The sequence below is a fragment of the Triticum aestivum genome, chromosome 4A, assembly GCF_018294505.1.
Source record: "Triticum aestivum cultivar Chinese Spring chromosome 4A, IWGSC CS RefSeq v2.1, whole genome shotgun sequence".
NCBI lineage: Eukaryota > Viridiplantae > Streptophyta > Magnoliopsida > Poales > Poaceae > Triticum > Triticum aestivum.
In genome coordinates, this window is record NC_057803.1 from 335210112 (window position 1) to 335217701 (window position 7590).

Here is a 7590-nt window from a genome sequence, read left to right on the forward strand (position 1 = left end):
CCAATTCATCCATTAACAGTTTCAAACAAGCATGGCAAAAATGCAAACGGTAAACAGATCTCAGACTTAGTGAAGTTAACACAAGCCTGGAATTTCAGATCAGATAGCACTCTTCGGAGCATGAAAACTATATGCTACAGGACGTGAACATGGCAAAGTAAAGCATGGCATGGAACTACTCAAAGAGCTTAACAAAAGTCCCTTAGTGACCTTGAGCCAAAAGGGATCAGAAAATACAATTGCAAGCACGTGAACATGGCAAAAACATAATCAGATTACAGACTTGGTGAAAACTGGAGCATGCTAAAAACAGATATCAAGCAGGCATGTTTACGAGCTTGATGCACTCACTACAGAGCAAGGCATGACAATCTAAGCATACACCCATCAAGAATACACAAAATGCAAGCTAGACATGGCAAGAACAATAACATAGCATGCACGGATCAACTACAACATCCCGGCAAAATCGCTAACAAGTAGACAATCTGCCCAGATTCACGAAGTGGCAAAAGTAGAGCTCGATTGACTCAAGCTAGGGTGCTCCACAAATGGAAACAAAGACATGGATGGATAGAGCACTACAATATTAACAAAACATCCTTACCGATCATCCTCAAAAGAGGCACGGATCACTAGGAAACAACATGAACATATGGCATAATGAGATAAACAGGTCAAGGACTTAGGGGAAATGCTAAGTCCCTGAAATCAGCATTACCAAGTGCCTCAGTTGGCAAGCTTGTGCTAGTCACCACACACATCACAAAAATACATGGGTTGCACCTCTGGAAAGATGACAAAACCCTCAACAAAACATATGTAGGGCTCAGGGGCATATCATGCACACAATAATCATGGCAAAAATGACAAATATCTAAATGGAGCAGCAGATCTGACAATTATCTCAAATAGTACTCTTCCAACAGCATTTCGGGCATCAAGATGAACTCAAATGAAAATGATGCATTGAGATGAAATGATGTACCCTCTGAGACGAACATTTTAATATGCTATATGCCCAAATCGGAGCTACCGATGCGGAGTTATAGCATGATGAAGATGGCACAAAAAATTAGGGTTAGGGAGGCAAGAGTCAACCTCTGAATTCCAGATCCAGATCCAGCACACGGACCGAGGAGATCGCCAGAGTTTCCTGTAGCCACCGGAGAATAAGAGGTGGCCGGCGAGGGCGCGGTGGTCACCGGAGCTTCAAGGAGTCGGGGAGCTCGCCGGACGGCGATGTCGGCGGCCGGGCGGAGAGGCGACCGTGGCGAGGAGGCGCGGTGGAGGACGGCGGGGTGGCTCGCCGTGGCCGGTGGGCAACTCCGGCGGCGACCGGAGCATGCGGCAGCGCGGGGCGCCCGAGGCGGCACGGGGCGGCCGAGGCGGCGGGGCCGACCAGGCGCGGGGTGGCGGCGCACGCTTGCGACGACCGAGCGGTGGCGGAGCGGATCGGGGCCCGGGCGGGCCTGCCCTGGGCCCGGCGGGCCGCGGGAGGTGGGAGGCGCGCGGTGGGACAGGTGGCGTTGTCCGGTAGGCTGAGGCGGCGGAGGCAATGACGTGGCACACTCCGATTGGCTGGAGTGATGTGGCCGGCGAGATGGACGTGTCCGCCGGTGGGCGGACATGTCCGGCGGCGCGGAGGAAGTTGGATCTAGGGTTGGACTGCGAGATTTTTCAGGGGAGGCCACATATTTATAGGTAGAGGGAGCTAGGAGAGTCCAAATGAGGTGCGGTTTTCAGCCACGTGATCGTGATCGAACGCTCTAGATGATGGAGAGGGTTTTCGTCGGTTTTGGGCCGAATTGGAGGGGTGTTGGGCTGCAACAAACACGAGGTCTTCTCGGTCCCTCGGTTAACCATTGGAGCATCAAACGAAGTCCAAATGGTACGAAACTTGACAGGCGGTCTACCGGTAGTAAACCAAGGCCGCATGGCAAATCTCGGTCCATCCGGAAATGTTTAATCCCCACACACGAAAGAAAGGTAGAAATGACCACCGGAGGAGAACGGAGCGCCAGAATGCAAAACGGACAACGGGGGAAATGCTTGGATGCATGAGACGAACACGTATGCAAATGAAATGCACATGATGACATGATATGCAATGCATGACACGCAAGCAATGACAAGGCAACAACAACGAATAACTGGAGGACTCGTGGCACATCGGTCACGGGGCGTTACAACACTCCACCACTACGAGAGGATCTCGTCCCGAGATCTAGAATGGCACCGGAGGGACAACGGAAGAGAAAGAGAAGAGGTAAAACTAAGTTGCTTCTTTTACAAGCGACTGAAACCAAAGAACCTTGAAAAGGTTGAGCAAAATGAAAGAAAGAAAGCAATGGAGAAGAGCAAAGTTGAAAGCACTCCGTTAAGAAAGAGGAATAAGAATGAACCGATTCAGGTAGCACTTCGGTTGAAAAGAGATGAAGACTTGATAAAATGAGAGAGCTTGAGCAAAAGGGACACAACACTCCAGTTAAATTGATAAACCAAGAAAAGAACAGGATCCTGACAAGAACAAGAAGAAGGTTTGAAGAGAGCAGCAACACAATGCCTCCGGAACAAAAGTAAGAATGGAATGAACGAAGGGAAAAAACAAGAGCACACTTACAACAAATGCTAGAACAGAATTGTTGGAAAACTAACAATGAAAAGAATAATCTTGATATGGTATTATCGAATACATCTTAGATTATGAGGTGACAACCTGCCACTCACGGGAAGAAGAATTGAATTGATATGGACAAGGAGACGAGAAAGTATTTCACCGGAAGGATAAAGAAGAGCTTGGGTCAAATATAAACACCATGATAGCAACAATCCTCAGGGAAGGCTTTAGGTGAAACATGACACAAGATAACTCCAACGAAGAGATTGATGGACTTAAAAGACAAAGCATCTCAAACCAAGAATGTGGTATGAAGAACCTCCGGAAATAAGGAATTAATCACTTGGATGAACAAGAACAAGAATTACGTTATGCGTATCCTTCACCAATTTAAATTTGATGACAAACAACGGATTTGGCATACTACTTATTCTTGTAGAAAAGTATTAAGATAGATATCGCGCCAACTTGGGAAGGTATAGAACGAACCACCGGAAGGGTTTGGAATAACGAATGAATTCATATGATAATGAATGACGAGAACTCTTGAACGAACCACCGTAAGAATTAAAATGACCGAAGGGAAGATAAAGGAACACCGGGAAGAATTATGTAATGAACGAGGATACTTGAGAGAATTTAGATACAAGTGAACGAAGGGATCATGAACTGATTAGAGATCACTTGCACTAAGCACCGGTAAGATTTGGAGAACCATAGCTGAAAGCTGAGAATGAATAAATTCTGAGATGATGGGCTCCGGAGAACAAACTGAGAAGACTCTTGTATTACTCCGGATAGGTGAAAAGAATTCTCACGATCAAAACAATTACGAGAGGATGGAAACAAGCTAGAATCACGAATCTTGAAGAGAATGGAGCCAGATTAAAGAGAAACTCTTCTTTGGTCTTCAAAAGCTGATAATGACGACGAGAAACACCACCATGAATTGTTGAGATGCTCTGGAATGAGGAAGAATGGAAAAGTTGAAACAACGATGAAAATAATTTGGAAGATCTTGGAGAGAGGCATTTGACTGATGATAATTCATTCTTACGTCAAACTTCGAAATGAATTTGAAAAGCTCCGGGAAAAATAAGAAGAGTCAGGTAAGATCCTGGGAAAAGACCTGTGGGTTAGGCCCACTCAAAAGAAACACCATTGAGATGATTTAAAGAGAGAGATTGCACCAGTTGAATTAAAAGACTTGAATGAGATAACATCCTCGAAAGAGCTTGAACGAATGTAGAGTGGAAACACGAATCTTCGAGATATCTTGAGCAGTCCGGAACAATTGAATAGCGAGAAGTGGATGATTACGAGGTGCACCGGTATGATAAAACTTCTGAAACGAGGAAAGGATATGATCAACACCAAAAGCTTGAATTGAATTCATCGAAGATGAAAAGAATGAAGAATGACAAACTTGAAGCTCCATTAGAATCTTCCTGAGAATCACCGGATAAGAACATTGATGGAGAAGAATGGAGAGACTTCATAACCAATAAGATGGATACTTGACTAAGAAAATCTGAGTCCTTGACGAAACAAGGGTGGGTGGGCAGGAAAACAAAGACAATTTGGGATGGATGAAACGAACACCGTTGAGAAGAACTGATAATTGATCTTGCGAATGTTGAAGTGATCGGATCCACTTGAAGAGAAAACACGCCGGTTGAAAAGGATTGACATGACAATCTCGATGATCAAGAAGGATTGGTATCCACATACAAATATGAGAACACCATTTGGAAAAGGTATGGAATCAACATTTGACTTCGAAGCAACTCGAATACCACAACTCAAAACAAAACAAAGGATTGGCTTGCAGAATAAGCCGGAACAAACATATGATAGAGATTTCGTCCGAAGTTTTGGTGGTGGGGCCTACACGGGCTCGATCGTACAGCACCATCATGTACAAGGCAGTGCACATGACATACGAAGCGTCCACGAGTCGGCATAGCCAAGGACTCTTTAAGACACAACGAGACCACTGTAAAACCGACCGTGAATAGGCGGACCACTAGACGTCGAACCCCAATTTCATATCATACATCTGTCGGAAAAATATCCTAAGAACTACTTGAATTCCCACTTATAAACTCCCGAAACTTTCCGGTTATGCAATCAAGTGTTGGGGATACAGGGGAAGCATAATATCTCACCCAAAACTAGCAAATCCTACATCCAGCTGTATCCATCCTTCAACACATAACCAAGAAACCTTCGGAAATCATCTACCTCAACCTTCGAAAAGCATCCATTATACAAGTTATGGCAATACTCCCGAACTCCCGCCCCAGTACTGGGTGGCGTCGAGGTTATCTCACCAACGAACTGCATAAAAGAGATTTTCGATGACGGCGTACTAAACTCAGGTATTCCAGAACTGCAATGATAAAATTATGACGACAACACCTCAAAGCTCAACTCCCCGGGACACTTCCACAAAACCCCTGACAGGAGGCACCAAGACAATGTTCTCGTCATAAAACCATCGGAACAATTCCAAGATACCCGCGTGATCCTAAAAAAAATTTAGTGAAATTTGAGAAGAGAAGAGTCAAAACTCTATGTCAGGATGCCTTACCAGAGCGATGAGGAGACTGGGAAGTAAAAAGAATTCCTAAACTCTCCGGTATATAATTCCTAAATGACTCAAAACATTTTTCTAGACACAACTCGGCCGCTAAAAACGATCAAGCAATGGGGGCTCCTATGGTCGGGGAAGGCTCTGATTACCAACTTGTAACGCCCTCGATGCGGCTATATCTCCCACGTGTCGAAGCACGACTTAGAGGCATAACCGCATTGAAATTAATGTCGCAAGTGAGGTAATCTTCACACAACCCATGTAATACATAAGGGAAAGAGATACATAGTTGGCTTACAATCGCCACTTCACACAATTACATGAATAAAGCATTACATCAACCAGATACAATCAAGGTCCGACTACGGAACCAAAATAAAAGAAGAACCCCAAATGCGACAAGGTCCCCGATCGTCCCGACTGGGCTCCACTACTAAAAAACTAGAACGAAACAACACAAGGACAAGATCTTCATCGAGCTCCTCCTGAGCAGGGTTGCATCATCTGTACGGACTCATCGGCACCTGCAAGATGGTTTTGGAAGTATCTGTGAGTCACGGGGACTCGGCAATCTCGCACCCTCGCGATCAAGACTATTTAAGCTTATAGGAAGGGTAAAAGGTATGAGGTGGAGCTGCAGCAAGCGACTAGCATATATGGTGGCTAAAACATATGCAAATGAGAGCGAGAAGAGAAGGCAAAGCACGATCGTGAAACTATGATCAAGAAGTGATCCTAGAACAACCTACGTCAAGCATAACTCCAACACCGTGTTCACTTCCCGGACTCCGCCGAAAAGAGACCATCACGGTTACACACGCGGTTGATATATTTTAATTAAGGTCAACTTCAGGTTTTCTATAACCGGACATTAACAAATTCCCATCTGCCCATAACCGCGGGCACGGCTTTCGAAAGTTCAAAACCCTGCAGGGGTGTCCCAACTTAGCCCATCACAAGCTCTCACGGTCAACGAAGGAATAGACCTCCTCCCGAGACGTTCCGATCAGACTCGGTATCCCGGTACAACAAGACATTTCGACAGGGTAAAACTAAACCAGCAACACCGCCCGAATGTGCCGACAAATCCCAATAGGAGCTGCACATATCTCTTTCTCAAGGCACACTCAGATTGTCTTAGGTACGGGTAGGCCAGCCCAGAGTTGCCCCTGGTGGTCACCGGCAGCTGACAGGTTGGACCAACACTCAGAGGAGCACTGGCCCGGGGGGGTAAAATAATGATGACCCTCAGGAGCGCGACTCCCAAGGGAAAAGAAAAGGCTAGGTGGCAAATGGTAAAACCAATGTTGGGCATTGCTGGAAGAGCTTTACTTAAGGCGAACTGTCAAGGGGTTCCCATTATTACCCAACCGCGTAAGGAACGCAAAATCCGGGAACATAACACCGATATGACGGCAACTAGGGCGGCAAGAGTGGAACAAAACACCAGGCATAAGGCCGAGCCTTCCACCCTTTAACAAGTGTATAGATGCATTAATTAAATAAGATATATAGTGATATCCCAACGAGTAAACATGTTCCAACAAGGAACGGTATCTCCATGTTCCAACAAGGAACAAACTTCAATCTTCACCTGCAACTAACAACGCTATAAGAGGGGCTGAGCAAAGCGGTAATATAGCCAAACAACGATTTGCTAGGACATGGTGGGTTAGAGGTTTGACATGGCAATTTGGGAGGCTTGAAAGCAAGTGGTAGGCATCGTAGCATGGCATAGCAAAAGAGCGAGCATCTAGCAAAGCAAAGATAGAAGTGATTTCGAGGGTATGATCATCTTTTTTTTGACTGTGGGGTATGATCATCTTGCCTGAAATCCTGCAAGGAAGAAGAACGCGTCCATGAAGAAGACAAACGGACGTAGACGGACGGTTACTCACAATGCAACGTTATCGGAACCAACCCGAAGAAGCAACATTGGAAAGAAACAAACAATCATAGTAAACAACCAACACATGAACATGGTATGATATGCGAGATGCGGTATGCGATGCATATGCATGATTGGACAAGGAATGCATGAACCTGGCCTCAACTTGGAAAACCAAGTATGCCACTGGAAAGATGAGATGAAATCGCTTGAAAATGATGTAAAGATCACCAGAATCGGAGTTACGGTTTGGAAATGGCAAGCAATTCAAATATGGCACCGATCTGCGATTTACAGCAAGTAGCCATCTAAAAGCAACAAGATGAACATGCTACAGCACTCAAACATGACAACAAAATACATGGCAGGGATCCATTCATGATGCTTAACAAAAGTCTAGCACTGAGCTATGGCTAATTCATCCATTAACAGGTTCAAACAAGCATGGCAAAATTGCAAACGGTAAACAGATCTCAGACTTAGTGA